Genomic DNA, 19,213 nt, shown 5'->3' on the forward strand with positions numbered 1-19,213 from the left:
AATAAAATAATTTCTCTTTTTTTTTCTACCAGCTTAAAACTAACTCTCTTTTATTTAGTATAAATACAATAACTGAATTTCAATGCAGCGTTAAAAACTAAATAAAGTCTCAGTTAGACAAAGAAAAAAACGAATACTCCTGTTTTATTACAGCAAAGCCACATCAAGCTACCTGCTGCGTCCACTGAGGGGAATCGAAACCTTGGTTTTAGATTGTAAATTCTTAGACTTACCGTTGTCCCAGCTGGGGACCTCGATTAGACACAACAGTAATACACATACATTCTCTTGTTGTATATACAAGTAACGCTTTCTCGGAGCAGTAAGACAAAGTGTTAATTAGATCAACTAATAACACTAACCACTGCATAAATATACCTATAACTGGTGTAAGTACAACCAACGTACTTCACAATATCAAGTTAACATAGTGTCAATTAGAAACGACAATAATACACTCCAATATGTTTAAATATGTTTTAAAATTTCGATGTGAAGTGTGAAAACTACTCATCATCTCAAGTACCTAAATCAAAAATAAGTGCAATGGTTCACTGTAATCTACTTTTAGTACCAGATCAACATTTTCAAGCCATTTCAATATCTTGGAACCGGACCGAACAAGAAACAGTCTGCCTAAACTGACTCTTATATCTATCTCATAGGCTGAACAATATGGTAACACGAACCAGACCGACTGAGGTGTGTATATAGTGTGATAACTTATCTTTTAGAGGTCAGAATAGGGCCGAACAGTTCTAGTAAGTACTGCGGATCCACCTTGTTAGATAATGGAGTGTGGTGAGCATTTCACCATGCCGCTTGTTGAATTCTGATGTCATAAATTTTCAGTTATCTTTAACGATCTGGATAAATATGTCACGACTGGCCTCCTGCCCACGGACCGACAGAAAGGCTGTTTTTAATTACACGCCAGAGAAGCCGAGTGTTTTTCTATGGACCATTTCGTGAAGGATGATAATCAACAGTGAGTGTTGACCTCTCTCCGTGGTAGCGACGTCCTCGTTCTCAGTAATGAAGAGAGGCAGCGAGAGGTTAGTCCTTTGTGCCGCTAAGCTGCATCTATCATTCCTCGCCGCCCCGCCAGCGGCCACACACAAGTAGCAATTCATCTTCAGTCTGACACCCTAATTAAAGGGCCTCTGATGTAAGAAAATGCAAATTTTCATCGCCGTGAAAGGTAAGGAGAAGACAGGCCCTGTAGCCTGTTGTGGGCCATTCATCAGAAGATGTTGCATGCACAGCATAGCGTTGCGAAGCGTTGCCAAGGGCACCCACCAGCTACCCGTGCATGCAAGTTACATAATAGAGCAGGGAGCATCTATTAAATGTTTTTTTTAATAATTTCGTTATTTCCTATTTCTTTTAGTATTCTAATAAGTGTTAGGTCACATATATAAACAACTCAATGAAATAAAGTCAGATGATAATTTGCCAATATAGTGGTATTAAACATTTAGATAATGACATCTTATTGTTAAGTTTCATACGAGCGTTGGGGAAGTATTTATTGTTTTTAAGATTATTATTTTAGTAGAGGGAGATTTATAGTTGTTAAATAAAATATCACGCAAGTTTAAGGAGTATCGAGCGATACGGATGGACTGACATTCCAGAAGATCAGGGACATTGAAGAGATTGGTTTACACTTTACTGTAAAGTTGGGAGCTTGTGAAACAGAAATAAAACAATGATACATGTAATCTTGAAGGTTGTGTTTTCGCCATTACTCACTCGCATCACTGTCGAAATTTTGCATTCAAGTAGAATTATTACACTGACACGAGTAGGTTCACATTTATCGAATTATCGATTTCTAAACACAACAAAACAGCAAACATGTTCCGTAACAAAAACAAACGTACATGCTACAAAACTGTTTTTCTCAACGTACGAAGTTTTATTACTCTTTATAATGGCGCCACCAGCAGACAACTTAACGTTTCAGATCAGTACAACCACTTAGTTCAATAATTTAAAAATACTCAAGCTATTAAGGTCACCGCTTCAAGGCAGATTTATTTTCTAAGCTAAATTATGAACAAGGACCTATCGAACAAACCTCCGATTGCACATCAGTAAGGAGATTTAAAAAAAAAGGATTGCAAACGGAACTCCAGTGTCTGATATATCCTATGGTTTTTATGCACAATTTGCTAATATGTTATAAATATATATATATTCTGAAAATGTAGTTTGTACAGTTCTTTTTTGCAATTTATTTTTACGTTTTCTGTTTAGGTTTCATGAAATGTGTTTTTATGCTAATCACTTATTAACTACCCGTCCATCTATATTAAATATCACCTACGTTTGTCACTGTAACTTTGATACTTCTATAATGTGTGGGATTGCGACCAAAGAGCATGATCGTGCCTTGAGTACAAGCTCAACTGCATGCAGTTGCAATATTCGAAGACCGGGACAAAACCTTAGACAGCTGCATCACCGCTATAACACAAACCTAAGACAGCTCTAATACCTCTATAACACAAAATAAAGGTGGGTAGGATCGTTTTGTTTCTGGTATAGTTGTTTAACTGTGACACTGAGATATTTCCACTACTTAAAAATTCAAATACGAAACACCAACAGATTATAGCACATTTATATACAGAGTACGAAATGATTAAAACATGGTTGGATTGTTTCTTTTTGAATTTCGCGCAAAGCTACACGAGGACTATCTGCGCTATTCGTCCCTAATTTAACAGTGTAAGACCAGAGGTCATCACCACTCGCCTCCAACTATTGAGCTACTTTTTTGCCAACGAATAGTTGGATTGACCGTAACATTATAACGCCCTCACGACTGAAAGGACAGCATGTTTGATGTAACAGGAATTTAAACCCCTGACCCTCAAATTGTGAGTCAAGTGCCCTAACCACCTGGCCATGCCAGGCCACAAGATGGTTGGAATTTACAACAATTTAGCTGTTACAAAGTAATATCGGTTATAAATTATGAAAAATAGGACATTTAATGAAATGTCATTTAGCCTGTATTTGTAACGATGTTTTACAGAGATGACTGGCATTTCTTCTAAATACACTTCGTAAGTGTCACGAAGTAGAGAAGAAGCAGACAAGCACTGATACTGTATGTTTAATACCCAATTACTACTCTAAAAGCACTTCAAGACCGGCACTATCACCTAGTAGGCTGAAATGCCAGCATAAACGGTTGGAGATTGTTTGCCCTAAAATATGCATTACTAGAGCCATTTCACAGGATACATAGATTGGTACCAAGGCTTATTTTGCCCACAACATACCTCTACCACACGATGGTTCCGTATGAAAACTGGAACAGATCGTCTCCTCTTATTGTTGTACAAAATGTCATTTCCAAACACAGACGTAATCTTAAAGGCTTCGATCCAAAATATTAAGTTAGGTAATACAGTAACGCAACATCAAGAAGTAAACCAATATACTGAAGTCACGACATTAAAATGCCGTTTTCCTAATCCATTCTGTGGTTTATTGAGGTGAACTGAATTAACTCGAAAACTATATCAAATAGGTCCACTAAACAGAAGATAAGGTATTATGGAACAGTGCTCAATGTGTGCTATCTAATTTTAGGCCCGACTTAAGTGGGTTAAGGCGTTCGACTCGTAATCTGAGGGTTGCGGGTTTGAATTCCCGTCGCACCAAACATGTTCATCCTTTCAGTCATGAGGGCGTTATAATGGTACGGTCAATCTCACTATTTGTTGGTAAAAGAGTAGCCCAAGAGTTGGCGGTACTAATGTAGCAGTGTAAGACTAGAAATGGCTAGCGCAGATAGTCCTCGTGTAGATGCTTTGCACGAAATTCAAAAAAATAAACACAAACAAAACAATCTAAGCTTAATTCAAATATATATACATACAGTTATGTGAAAACGTTAGGACATCCTATGAAAGCCTGTGTATTTTTATAATATTTTTGGATATATAGATATTTAATCTCAATTTCAACAATACTGAGAGATTATAGGAATATAACTAAACAATTAAAGCTGAAGAAAGACTTTTCAAGATCTTCTGTAAATGTAATTCTATAAAAATGCATATTCTAACTGAGGAAAAGTTAGAACACCCTACCCCCTAATAGCTAGTGTTACCCCCTTTGTGCTGAAATAACTGCAGTGAGACGCTTTTTGTAGCCATCTACCAGTCTCTGACATCGATCTGAAGAAAGTTTGCTCCATTTTTCAATGCAGAACTCTTTCAGCTGTGAGATGTTTGAAGAGTTTCTTGCATGTACAGCCTGTTTCAAGTCACCCCACAGCATCTCAATGGAAATAAGATCTGGGCTTTGACTCGGCCATTCCAGGACTCTCCATTTCTTAGTTTTCAGCCAGTTCTTGGTGAATTTACTGGTATGTTTTGGGTCATTGTCGTGTTGCAAAGTCCAGTTTCGCTTCAGCTTTAATTTTCATACAGATGGTCTCACATGATCCTCAAGCACCCTCTGATACACAGTAGAATTCATGGTGGCTTCTATGATTGTGAGTTGTCCAGGTCCTGCTGCAGCAAAGCAGCCCCAAGGCATGACACTTCCACCTCCATGCTTCACAGTTGGTATGAAGTTCTTTTACTGGAATGCTGTATTTGGTTTACGCCAAACATGTCCTCTGTTCTGGTGTCCAAATAATTCAATTTTGGACTCATCTGTCAAAAGAACATTATTCCAGAAGTCCTGGTCTTTGTCTACATTCTCTCTGGCAAACTTCAGTCTGGCCTTGATGTTTTTCTTAGAGAGCAAAGGTTTCCTCCTTGCACACTTCCCATGCAAGTTAAACTTGTGCAGTCTCTTTCTGATTGTAGAGGCATGCAATTTCACATCAACAGTAGCCAAAGACTGCTGTAGGTCCCGTGATGACATGTTAGGGTGTTTAAAGACCTCTTTAGCGTCTTGCGGTCTGCTCTCGGGGTGAACTTGCTTGGACGACCAGACCTGGACATGTTGGCAGTTGTTTTGAAAGCCCTCCACTTGTTGACTATTTTCCGGACAGTGGAATGGCTGATTTCAAAATATTTGGGATATTTTTAAATCCCAAATTACAATTTGCTACAATTTTCTTTCTGAAGGCCTCAGACAGCTCTTTTGCTCTCACCACGGTGCTCACTCTCACTTCAACATTCAGGAGCACACCAAACTAAATGTCTGAGGTTTAAATAGAGCAAACATCATTCAAAATGCTGAGTAACGATCTTCTAATCATGTGCACCTGGTGTGATACACCTGTGTGTGAGTTGAACCATTTTAATTGGGAATAAATGTTGGGGTGTCCTAACTTTTTCCTCAGTTAGAATATGCATTTTTGTGGAATTATTTTACAGAAAATCTTGAAAAGTCTTTTCTTCAGTTTTAATTGTATAGTTATATTCCTATAATCTCTCAGTATTGTTGAAATTGAGATTAAATATCTATATATCCAAAAATGTTACAAAAATACACAGGCTTTCATTGGGTGCCCTAACTTTTTCACATGACTGTAAATACTTGAAGTGATATGATAATATTTCAGTTAGCATAGATAGATGTATAATAACTGGACCGGTTATAAGTGCAAGACGTTAGGAACAATGTGTACTTGCGTGGACAAGTCGACAGTCGTCTCTACTGGATCAGTTTATAGGACTTCAGGCTTTCCATCGTTTCAACGAATTTCTGGAGAGCTAAACAAGTTGAAAACCATATAAAATGGAAAAAGAAACGAGATTTGGAGCTCTCATGAAAACTCGGTTTCTTTGTCTTGCCACTGCATCAGCAAGTAACTAGTAACTTTCTCACTATATCAGTCGACTGTGATTTACAGGCCACACCCAGTCGGTCAGTAGAAGGACACTAAGGCATTTTGGCGAGCTAAGTCGGTGTTATCTAATACGGTAGAGAAAATAAAAATTAGCACCCGAACATTTTGAATTTTTTTAAACCAAGTATTTCATATCAAAACTAGAACACATTCAGAAGAATTATAAATCTAGAATGAATACTAATTCTGCAATAAACCTGTGAGATATTTTCTACCCAACTTGCTGTTTCTTTATCTTGTTGTGAGCGCAAAACCCTATTCTTCATTAAGATACTTTTTCTCCCTGTTTATATGTAATAACACAGCGTCCTTTTGCGGCTATAGACATATGTTTTAGTCTTGAAACAGGTCCTTTACCACTGTAGCGATCCTACAACGACAGATAGTGGTAATGTGCTTGTGTAGTTGTTACTAACCTGCATTGTCCAAACATCCGAATAACTGTACTTTCTTTTTTGGTATATTTTATAAGCAAGGGTTAATATCTGGCGTGCACTTTAAATAAACATTTTAATCTGGTCGGCGTTTTTCCATTCTTGGCAAGGAATTATTCTAATGTAATTCCTAACTCTACAAATGGCATTTTGAGACACTTGTCACAAATTTGCAATAGGTTGTTTGTAGTATTTGGTCAGTTTCATTCATCTTATGACTATCCACATCAAAGGAAAATTTAAATATGTCTTTTTAGGCTTCTTCTTACTTCATTTAGAATTTGTAAATATTGTACTATAATAGTACAAATTTAAATAACCCAATAATTCTGTCACCCGGCGGGTCAGCGGTAAATTTATGGACTTACACAGCTGAAATCCAGTATTTGATTTCCTGTTGTGTACAGAGCCAAAATATCCCATTGTGTAATTTTGCATTAAAAATATAAACAAACCTTAACTTATCTTATACTGCATAGAAAACTGCTAAAAGTACCACATCCACCTTTTTTGAAAGAAGGCGTAATGATGCAAATATTTCTTCCGTCTCTTAGATGACAAAATTATCAACATTTATTGTTATGGAAGCAAAGGGTTCTTATACTGCACGTATAAATATTACTTCATATTTTAAACCATTTTACAAGAATTTAGATAGATAAAAATACTTGAGGAACAAAAGAACTAATAGCTTCTTCATGTCTCAGCAATCCTGCTATAAAATAAATTATAATTGTGAAAGGATGTTAATCAGCCTACGATCATCTTCATTATTAAGTTATTAGTGTATGTGCGAGTTGTTTTTTTATAGCAAAGCCACATCGGGCTATCTGCTGAGCTCACCGAGGGGAATCGAATCCCCGATTTTAGAATTGTAAGTTTGTAGACTTGCTGCTGTACTAGTAAGGAGCTTTAAGTCTTTACAACTCTGAAATATTTAAAGGGACAGCTTTAGGACTTAGTGCACATGACGTTCAAAATATCGCGTTTAATGGAAAAAATGTTCAGATTCTTTTTTCAGGTATTGGGTTCATCTTGAGAATGAAAAAATAAAACTTGTTTCTTTTCTGTAAACAAATCTATAAAGTAGACATTCTTATATCCTTATAAGGTTATCAAACAAAAGCGATGAAAATAAATAGCCTCGTTTCAGATTAAATATTTATTTTTATAGGTTTTCGACTTCTGTCTTGTAGTCGTGTTTTGGGTATCATGATTAATTCGAAATTCATTGTTTGTTGAAGTACTAAATATTTAAAGAGAAGAAAGATTCTACTGTTTCCCAATTACTAGATCATACTATCAACAAGAATATTAAAAATAGCTAGCCTGCTAGTACTAAGTCTGAGGGCTTACAGGTTTAAAACTCGTGTTTCGATTTGTGCTAAACAACCAAATCTTAGAGGAATAAATATGTTGGTATTTTTTTTAATAGGTAGATCTTCTTTATCGTTAAAAGTAAATAAAATTTTAATGAGGTTATTTAAAAGACTGAAAAAACAACAACTATTTTTAGTTAGTGTTAAGATAGTGTTAAGGTGAATGATCGGTTGTGTATATCAAATTTAATAAGTTTTATTAAAACAATTTTCAGTTCCTAAAACATGAAATCTCAAGATAACCCAAGTTAACAGAGCCTTTTACAATGAAAACTACGCTGCAAAGCTATTGTCAAGATGCACAGTCGTCAGACGGGACATGATCAAACGAGGAGAGATAGAATGTAAGACGTGGAGAAGCTATAATATCGTGTCGGTATAACGTGCTCAATCGTTTCTATTTTATGTAGAATTGCAGGACTAAAAAAATTGCTATCGTAACTCTTTCGAAATACAAAATAATTTTATTGATAAAATATTCTAATTTTTCAGGAGAATTTCGTCGAAATAAAAATTGAAGCTTGAATGCAGAATAAAAATTAAGTGTTTTTTTTTTCATATTCACGAAACGCCTTAGAAGTCTCTACCTTTATCAGTCTGTTGTTTTAAGCACGTGGTTTGGAACAGTAATTAATCCTTAGTGGATATAATTCATTAATAACAGAGGAATTATAATAATTTGTATGATTAAGAGTCGATTAAAATGACATTAATATATATATATTTTTTTTTATCTCATCAAATTCAAATCACTCACCTAAAGATAAATAATATATTTGAGCTCGTTCACAGATAAGTAACCTGTGACAACCAGAACTTGTTCGCCTATAGTCATGCACTCTGGAAGAAACAAGAACTTACTTTTGTAACCAGAACATGAGAACTTTCATAAATCACAAATACAAATGTACGTTGATCATCCTATGCTGTAAACCTCATGGAAATTTATGATCATATAGAATATTTTGTCTTATTTTATAAATAGCAGTACTTATCGGCATGGAATTATGCGATGTGTTCCCTATGTTAATGTGTTTTGTCTTTATTATATTTACTCATTTTATTCAAAATTATGAAGAATGGTAAAACAACATGCACAAGACATATATATATATATATATATATTATGCAATTACATAAAAATATCCGACTATGTGTATTAGTATTTTGTTAGTGAATTATGACATTAACTATCCGGCAGTGAAACTATCTGTCAGATTCTCAAATGATTTTGTAGGTGAAGATTATCACACCACATATAGTTTATATTATTTAAATATACTCTACCAAGGTTATTCTCTGAAAAATGTTAATTAGGTTCTAAGTAAACAATCCCCAGTTCAATAAAATAAAAACTACTTATTGTTTTGCTTCATCTTATTAAAAAACACGTAAAAACAACATGTTTGCTTGCTGTTGACTGTCTCTAATCTACAAACAATACACCAGACGAAAAACAGCTAGTCAATATCATCAACCGCCAACTGTCGGGTTACTATGATCGAATAGTGAAATTGATCGCAGATATAACGTCCCGGCGGCTGAAAGGACTCTTATGTTTTAGTATATAATCCAAGCCCACGATCCTGTAGATTGCAAGTCGAGAGCCCTAGCCACCAACCAGGTCATGTCAAGCAGTTAGTAAGGGTAACTAACATTCCCTTTTAACCTGTGGATTCACTAAGCATGTTGTTTTTTGCGCCTTATGTTAGCAACAATACCACGCCCTATGAACGAAATTGACCTATTTTAACATTTCATTTCAAAATTAATCGAAAAGTGTAAAGTTACTCAAGTTGGTTTCAAATGTTAACATTGCCTATTTAAATGCAATGACCTTAATGGTCATAGGCGTTTACGACAGATACTACCATAAAACATAAGATACCAAAACGCTTAAAATGGATTAAAAATACACTTACAAATGAATCGAATATTGTTCCCTTCCCATTGGTATAAACAATTTTTAACATCTTGATAATTGTTTGTTTATATTTTCGTTCCAATAGTTTCAGTTATTATCAAAGGTAAATCAGTCTATCAGTTATGTGTTTTTACAAGAAACAAAATCAGTGAGACAACTTAAATGGAGACATACTTAGATTTCCATGAGGTAACCTTGTGCTTTATCTTAGATCAGAAGTTGGCATACCTATAGTTGAAACTACTTGTTTCAACCGGTTATGTTTACAAGGGGGGATTTCCATAAGGAGCAACTTTCAATAGGCATTTTAAGGGGGGAGGGGCAAAAGAAAACTAATAGAAAATAAGGAGACTTAACTATCTTAAATTTTCGTCTTTTTCCCCTTTATTTATGTCACAGCTCTATAGGAGGTTGTAAATGTTGGAAATGGATTGCAGTCGCTTTTCCTCTCAAATATTTTCGCTGGCTTCGTTGAATGCAGTAAAAATTTACTGGATGTAGATGAGGAGGGGTGGGGCAAATTTAACTTCTAAATACTCAGTGACGTCACTAGTAATTCCTGAATAAGGGCGTATTTTGAAAAAGAAATGTGTATGGCGGGAGAGTTGGATGGTGGTCGTACAGTGTCTGTTGTTTACCTTCCACAAAAGCTCCAACATCTGTATGCTGTGAACGCCTTTATCTGACAAAGCGCGATTAGAATCAGTTATAATTGTCATAAAACCTAACACTATTGTATTATGACACGTATAACTGATTATTATTTCAATATCCCTCTTTAGCCTAGATAACAATATCATACGGGTAAATGTAAACCTTAACTAAAGTTAATTTTTATCTATAGCTTGTACAACATTAAGCTATATTCCACTTATTCCAAATGTTGTTGCATAAAATCTCTTCATCACCAAACATTTAAAGTAAACATCGAAATTTTGAGGTGGAGAGAGCAGGGAAACGCCCTCGTAGATTTTTGTTGTTTAGGTGATCGTGTTTCCAGGTTCATGAAGAATGTATTTCGAAATGAATATTCTGCTCAAAGATTTTGTGTCTAAAATGGCGAATCGCTTCAAGAAATAGTTAGTTCTGAATTTGTGGTAGGACGAAGAATTTAAAATAAGAAACAAAAATGAAACTGTCTACATGGTTCAACAGCTAATTGAGTACGTTACCTGAAAGAAAAACACAATGAAAAGCATAACAACTTTTAATATTTTCTAAGCCTACTCAGTGGTTTCAAAAACTGCCATCACAGACTAATCACCTACGAAGGACCTATAATAACCAAAAGTCTGTCTGAAATGTTTTGCACGCAGCCAAAACAAAAATCATTTTTGTGGGTAAAGCTTCCTAATCTCGTCTGTGATGAGATAAGTAAGAGATAAGACAAAAACTTTTTCCAGTAATCTAGATTCTCATAACATTTTAAGGCCTAATTAGCTTTCTGGATTAGCCAACTAAGCGTTTTACATCAGAACCGAAACCCTAACTAAGCCATCAATAGAAAGTTGAAGGAAATGTTTGAAAATCGTAAAAGAGGTGAAACTTGATGAAAGAAGGGATTGTCTCAGAAAATAATGTCCCCAAACAAGGTCACAATTTGACATGTAGCAAAATATCAAAGTGGAAATTCACAACTCGACTGATGATGCTTTAATATATACAAATCTTGACCAACCTAGCACAGTGTTCTAACACCATTAGTGTAGAGTAACTTTATGTAATATTCCACTTGTTTGTCACGAATAACACTGTTTTAACCGAGTGTTATAATCTTAAAAGTATATTTGAAAATTTTGAGTTACACTTCTCTCTTCATCCATTCGCTCGTACATACCCATATAAGAGGTAGGTTTGTTATTAATATTATTACACCTCAAGAGATGTTTCACTAAACTAACATGGGTCATTTTGTGTTATCCCCGCCTTATATTAAAGAATCACTTAAAACAAAATATAAATCAGATAACCAGTTTACTAGAAAATCTGTCAAAAAATAGGGTAAGAACGGAGGACTAGAAATGTATCTCAAAATGGCTGGTATGGGTATTAACACTTTTACTGATAAAGAGAGAACAACGTTTCGAACTTTCTAGGTCATCTTAACCTGAAAATGACCTAGGAAGGGCGAAACATTGTTTTCTCCTTATCAATAAAAGTGTTAATACCCATACCAGCCTTTCTGAGTTACATTTTTATTTCGAGTGGGTTTCTTTTCATCAAGAGGACTAGAAAAGTAAACCTGGAGTAAATTCATATAATGACGATTTTTAAAGATCCCTTTAACAACATTTGTGAAAAATAAGTAGACAAAGGTGGTGAAATAAGTAGAAATTGGGATATCGAAAGAAGAATCACTGATACAAATCCGTATCTTCAACAAGGCGACAGAGTGAACGACATCTCTGCTGGAACATACGACAACATCAGGCCTCACGTGGTGTTACGTGTTGTGGCATCTTGTTTTCTATGTTAGACTGTCTTGTCCAACTAAGCATTACACAGAGCATTGCTAGTTTCTAATGGATATACAAGTCGTCCACCCATCACTCCTTTGATAAAAGTTAAGAGTTGAAATAGGAAGGTCATTGTCCCTCCTGTGAATGAAGCGTCGCAAGGGAGTTAATGTAGGTGAGACACAGTTGAGGATTCCTGAACCATACAAACACTGGGATGGGCTTATTGAGGTTAGCGTGAGAAGTATAAGTTTTGTTACCCGCTGTTCTTGCAGTGGTCCTTAATCATAGCCAGCGTGACAGGTGTCTATTTTGTGTGTTTCGGCAAAAATACGCCTGTCATTTTAGTCCATTCTTTAAACCTATATAGGATGTAGTGAATAATAGACAGTGTCACTAGAAAACACAGGCGCCATCAGTAATGAAGAGTACCACTTTTCCTCATAATTTTTTCCCCAGCTAATGACAGTGTTGCGTGTTTAATGTTGCTCATGAACGTGCTTTAACTCAGAAAGTTTTTCCCTGTTTAAATGAAGCCAGTACCGCTAGGTGTTCCCGTATGGCTACCAAGTTTACAGAACCATTTAATGATTTGGCAACAAATCTTCATATAACAACAGACTTTGTTTTTATACTAGCTTTATCCTTGATATCTATTTAACTGGACTACCACGTGATTAAACACGTGATATTTATTTATCTCTATTAATCTATCGATATAGCAATAACTATGTATCTGACTGTCTGGTTACCTACCTTACTGTATGTTTATCTTTCAAGTCGTCTCTGAAGTTATCTGATTTGTGTATCGAATACAAAATTGTACTTACAATTCTTAATAACATATACTAACGAATAAGGCAAGTTTATATAGTGAATTAAGGTTTCGTGCAACATCTATAAACTCTATACGCTTCCATGCTAGCAGTAAACTGCCGTTTCAGATTGCCTAAACCGTATGGTTCTACTTTCAGTTCTGTAAACTTTCTTCTAAACTATTTGAATGTGTTAATGTGCATTTCAAAGTGAAATGTTATAGGAATATATTCATCAGAAATTATGTCTTAGCAAGTTCGGCAATAAATAGGCTTATTAAAGGAAAACATGGTAACTTAACCATCACTTCATTAAGTTCGTTTTGTTAAAATGATGTTGATAGTTAGTGAACGTTTTTACTAATTATGTTAAAAATACACTCGCAAATATATTTAATCTTAAGACATTCCCTAACTATTGACTTAAGCAGGTAAGATTAAGTAAACAGTGAATTAAACTGTACTAGGTTTAAGATATGATAAAATTTTATTTTCAATTCTCGCTATACCCTGCTGGGACCACGGTAAGTCTTTGGATTTACAATACTAATATCAGGGGTTCGATTCCCTTCGGTAGACACAGCAGATAGCCAACCCCATGTGGCTTTGCTATAATAAAAAACACACCATTCTCACTAGATGTAAATCAATAATGCTGTGTTATAATTTCGGTATCACATGATGGTATGACAATGAAGGTATTATTATTGCAATCCATTCGTCATAAGTCTATTTTTACTAAGTTTGAATTAAAATTATTTCCTGATTTTTTTCTTTGGCACTTGGAGTGCTCATTGTTAGTTTTTCACAATTTCTGTCAGAGGCATCTTTCTTCCAGTTTGAAGTGTTGTGTCAAAAGATACTATGTGTAGATATCTTGAAATTGTAAGGTACATATAACGATTAACAATGTTTATCCATTCCTGTGTGTTTGTGCCTGACAAGAACATGAACAGAAAGTTTGACAAATACTGTCTTGAGCCAGTAACCCTTCAGTTCTTTATTAGATTATGGTATTTTCTTTACTTACAAGATCTGATGTTTCGGTATTGTACTGTATGTGTGACATAACAACAAACTTTAACTCTCATAAGAATTGTCCTTTCTAGTTATATATATTAAAAACACTAGTGGCTAAGAATATAGACAGCAGTCTCAAAATCAGTCTATCTGTCTGTTAACCATAACAAAATACTAGAATTTCATGATAATATATTTCAACACTGAGTTACCGATTGTCTGTTGAATTTTTCTCATCGTTGGTGTGATAGACTAGAAAGAAGGCAGACAGTCAACACAGCACTGTTAATAATATGATTTGACCATCACTCTTATAACACAGTTGTGTATGTGCGGCAAACCATGGAATATTAGATCCATAGTCCGCCAATCAAAGAGTGCTAATTCCTTCGTACACGTGTCGGATATCACGGCTTTGTTATTATTACGTCGATGTTGTTGTTGTTTTAAATTTGGAAACACAATAGTATTTACATTAGTGCTTGAATCTAAATTAGATAAGCGTGGCCTACAGTTACCATGCTGGACAAATATAGATTAAAGAATACACGGATCGTATTCACTGCCGCAAAATCACGTTTTGCATTATATAAGAAGTTATAGAAAGTTTCAGTTATACAGAATTTCGCTCTCATGTATTTATGTGTATGTGTCCTGCTATTTAATAACTCATCCTTAAGTTTTCCCATAATCAACATTCACAGCAGGCTTCTCCAAATAGAAATAGAATATTTTTAAATCAAAAATTTAAAAAAACTTCAATTAGCATAGAAAGAACTATTGTAAAATTTACATGTAAAATAGAGAATGAATTATTTTCAGAATCTCTCAACACAATGTTTAGAAAAAATACTTTAATCTAGTATCATAGTCATTAAAGTATGCATTGTATTATATTTGATATCATTACATTTCCTTAGATAGTTCATATATTACTTTAATTCATTTGTTATTATTTCGTGTCTCTATTAACATCGGGTTTTGGCTGTACTATTGGAAACTTACTGCTCGAAATTCGACACAATTTAAATAGTAACATGTGTCGAATAGAGATGTCACCCGCCTTTCACACTGCACAGTAGGCTTAATGAGTTTCCTTTGGTCAAAATACGGGCCAAGGAGAAACTAATAGAGCAAGCATGTTATATTAACTCTGCATTTTAAACAAGTTTCTTTTACGACAGTAGTTCAAGCCGACAACTAGGGTTTCTATGTTCCTTAGGTAAGGCATGTTATACCATTTATTTATTAATCTAATTAACATTGTTAGTTAGTTAAACCTGTTGGTATATCGAATATCATTACTTTATATTTTGATTTACTGTTTATTAGTATCACTGTTGATAAAGTTTTTTTTTTTTTTTTTACATTGTTAGTTTAATGTACGTATTTAGGACTAACAAAAATCTAAGCTGGCTGAGCATCGTGAGATACTGTTCTGATTACGGCCGAAAATATCGTTTACAGCGAGGGTACCCAACTGATGAAACCATACATTCTAGTCTTTAGAAGTAGAAACGTAAAAAAGTGCATCTAATTAGCTATACTGATAGCCTAGATACATAACTTCTACTTATTGAAAGTTCATGTTAACTACACTTTAACCTTGAAAAGCATTTCTCAGAGCACACTTTAATCCAGCAAAACAGTTTCCAAAACGCTTTCTTTTCCTAGTTCAAATAATTTTCAGGAATACTCTTCACCCTAGTATAACATTCGTAAAAATTATAATAGAACTTGACAACATAGTTTCCATGAAGACAATTTAATGTAGAACCGCTGTCATGCATAGGTATTACACTTTAACTTAGCAACACAGTTTGACATAAAATTTCAGTCATAAGTATAACCTTTTAACCTAGCACATTAGTTTACGGAACATACATTTGCCTGAATCACAAATATTGCATTTTATCATAGCAAAACATTTTCCAAAACACACTTTAACTTCAGCTGCGGTTATAAAATCATAGAAATTGTACTTTAACCTAACAACACAATTCTTAGAACACATTTTAACTTGGATGAATCACAATAATAGAAGCTGCATTTAATCGAACAATAGAATTTTCAGAACACATTTTAATATAATAATACAATTTCCAAAACGCGCTGTAATTTAGAATCACACCATAAAATTATATTTTAATGAAGCAAGACAGTTTTCAGAACACATTTTAACCCAGTATTTCCTCCTTCCAGGACATACTTTAATGAATTGTGACAGGTTTCCAAAACATACGAAAAATAGCCTTGTGAGTGAGAACTGTTTCACAACATACATTACCCAATAAAGGAGGCGCTATTACTGATGCTTAATTTTTTATTTAGTTTTATACATGGAAGGCACTTGTTAATGTAATCGTAGTTTCCCTGGAGGATCCACCTGTTTTAACCACTCGCAGTATTGTGTTGTTTCTCTGTCAGTCAGTAGACACTGAAATGATGTCATATAAGGGACAACTATCATCGCAATTTACACTTTCGTGACGTCTGTAAAACAAACGCATGTCATGAATCACGAGAAAAATTATGCACTGTATACACTACAACACAGCATGACATGTGAACTTGAAAAGCGAGAAAGAAAAATATTTACTACTTTTAATTTTGATTTTATTTACTCTTAAAACGGGAATCCAACCCAAGTACATTCAGTATATAAGATCCTTGCTTATTTTTTTATGTGTTCAACCATTTGTTCCTTGTGTGATTACAAAATTTAGCCAGAAATATATTAGGCAGCTACTCAATCTTGAATGTTACATTGCAGCACAAAGAATAAAGTACTCCAGTGGTATAATGACAAGTCCACTGGTTTACAATGCTAGAAACCAGGTTTCGATACACGGATTTTTGCGTTGTAACCTCGCTTTATGTTTAACAGTAATCAAACTAAAAGTAAAAAAAAGAAATATTCGTTACACATTTGTTATCGCATATTTAACGTAAAGTTTACAGCAGAAGTATTTTACTGTAAAACAGTAAATTATATTTATAATTATCTACATGTGGGTAAATAAAAACTCACATATATATAGTATTTACTTTACTAACATAACTTTTTTTCTTACTGTATTGAAAACGGACACGACACGGTCAATTGTCCTTTATAATGACATGTTAAGACAGGATTTGAATTTGACAAAAGCGTATTTTTTCTAACTTCTACATTTTATCCAATATGACTCACACACGTTCTTTGTTTTTCAGATTCCCTGTGTCTTTTTTCTTTTTTGCACTTCATATTGTTCTTTTTTTTACATTGTATCAAAGCTATTGTGTTAACAATATTTATAAAGCAAGTCAGAAGCCTTCTATTAATAAAAAGCACATGAATTATATAAAATAATAATAATTACGTTATGAAAACTACCTTATCAAGACAAATAGTAAAATACTGGGCAACAGAAAAATTCGAACAAACTGGAGTTACATCATGTAATGTAAGTTTGAACGCCGTAACTTATAAAGTGCATTGAATATAATTTACAATTTAAAAAAAAAAAAGGATATGAAGGAAATGATCACATGTGGAAAATAGATGTCATTTATAATAATCGTAAACACATAAATATAAGTGTGTGTGTGTATGCATTATCAAAGCAATGTCTCAGGCACCAAAGCCAAGAGTAAAACGTTTGCACTTAAAATTTAAGTAAATAAAACTATGATACAACATAAGCGTATCATGTATCCGAGTCCTGGAAGAAGTGTAATACTTGTTAGAGTATGTGGTTCACATTGTTACTTTTAAGGATTAAAAAAAAAAACTTATGAGATTGTTTGTTTGTTTTGAATTTCTCGCAAAGCTACTCGAGGGCTATCTGCGCTAGCTGTCCTTAATTTAGCAGTGTAAGACTAGAGGGAAGGCAGCTAGTCATCACCACCCACCGCCAACTCTTAGGCTACTCTTTTACCAACGAATAGTGGGATTGATCGTAACATTATAACGCTCCCACGGCTGAAAGGGTGAGCATATTTGGTGTGATCGGGATTCGAACCCGCGGCCCTCAAATTACGAGTCGAACGCCTCAACACACTTGGCCATGCCGGGCCTAACTTATAAAAGAAGTGACTGCTAACTGGGATTCAAATCGCAATAGGGATACAGTAGCTATCAGAATTAAACTGAATTCGCAGGCCTTGAATGTAAATTAAAGTTAAAAATACTAGAAGCAAATATCGGTGCTCAAACCTCAAGTAGTTTAACAGATAAATTCCAACAGGTACGTATTGTTCATCATGCACTTACAGTGTTCTACTTGTGTTACATGTTTCGTTTAATTCTATCGGTGAATGATTTGTTTCTTTTTAGTTAAGCACAAAGCCACACAACGGGTTATCTGTGCTTTGCCCATCACAGGTATCGAAACGTGATTTTTAGTGTTATGATAAGCAGACGCACCAGTGTGCCACTGGGAAACCGACGAGTAGTAGTCTGAGGTATTCGACGCTGTGCCTTTAGGGTTCTGTCTTCGTTTAATTTTCATATTCATTCAACATATATCATGTACTTTCACATGGTTTATTCCTACCAGGAAATATACTGTACGAAACAGCTACGGAACGATTTAAGTCTGTAATAATATAATTCGAATAAATAAAGTAAAAACATTGTTGAAATGTAAAGCCGATCGCTGTTATGTATTCAAGACGTTTTTTGATCAATAATGTGATTTCAAATACAAATCATAGTGTTTATATGTATATATAGCAGTTTCACAGTGTCTTGTCTCACTTGTCAATCAGGCATGTATCGATCAGATGTGTTCCAGTAGTGAACTGTGAATCTGAGGGTCTGTTATTCGCGTTCCGTTACCGCGAAAAACAAATTGCGCTCTATACGATAGGGCTTTAAGTGCATTAAAAGAGTGACTGTTAAATCCTGTTGTTCGATTAGAGTAGACCAAGAGTTGGCAGTGGGTGCTGTTGACACTCTGCCTTCCATCTAGCCTAATAGCTCAAAATCAGGGATGGCTAGCGCAGATGTCCCTTGTGTAAGTTTCTGTTGTACAAATAGAAATATACTGACTATAGGGATACTACTGAGAGGTAACCAGATTATTTCAGTCGCCACTGTACACCTGGTCAGAATATACGGTAAGAAACAGATTACAGACGCTCAGTGAAATGTATTAAGCTTACAGCAAAGCATAAAATAGTTCGCTTGCTGTAGCTCCAAGAACATGTCCAATGGACCAAAGACAACACGTGGATTTTATTTTTTCTATATATGAATCGCGTTTCACTCTTCAATCAGATAACAGGAAAAATGCTAATTCAGAGTAAACCATGAATTAGAATCAACATCATTTTAATGTGAAGCTATGGTATAAGCAGGAATTACTTTGT

The 19,213-nt window shown here is 34.7% G+C and overlaps 3 long non-coding RNA genes across 4 annotated transcripts in view; 2 read left to right on the forward strand and 1 right to left on the reverse strand.

Annotated features, from left to right (window-relative positions):
• LOC143255873 (uncharacterized) overlaps positions 1 to 19,213 on the reverse strand; it is a 180,709-nt gene that overhangs the window by 103,583 nt on the left and 57,913 nt on the right. For both annotated transcript variants that reach the window (XR_013030906.1, XR_013030905.1), the window contains exons 2-3: positions 8,401 to 8,483; positions 5,609 to 5,895 (exon numbers count right to left, since the gene is read on the reverse strand). This is a non-coding gene — a long non-coding RNA (uncharacterized LOC143255873). The remainder of the gene's footprint in view (positions 1 to 5,608; positions 5,896 to 8,400; positions 8,484 to 19,213) is intronic.
• LOC143255870 (uncharacterized) lies at positions 145 to 8,182 on the forward strand. Its single transcript, XR_013030902.1, has 2 exons — positions 145 to 1,201; positions 7,859 to 8,182. It is a non-coding gene; the product is annotated as an uncharacterized LOC143255870 (long non-coding RNA).
• LOC143255872 (uncharacterized) overlaps positions 14,914 to 19,213 on the forward strand; it is a 44,465-nt gene continuing 40,165 nt past the window's right edge. Inside the window, exon 1 of the long non-coding RNA XR_013030904.1 lies at positions 14,914 to 15,080. This is a non-coding gene — a long non-coding RNA (uncharacterized LOC143255872). The remainder of the gene's footprint in view (positions 15,081 to 19,213) is intronic.

This window comes from Tachypleus tridentatus, chromosome 7 (assembly GCF_004210375.1).
Source record: "Tachypleus tridentatus isolate NWPU-2018 chromosome 7, ASM421037v1, whole genome shotgun sequence".
In the NCBI taxonomy this organism is placed as follows: Eukaryota; Metazoa; Arthropoda; class Merostomata; order Xiphosura; family Limulidae; genus Tachypleus; species Tachypleus tridentatus.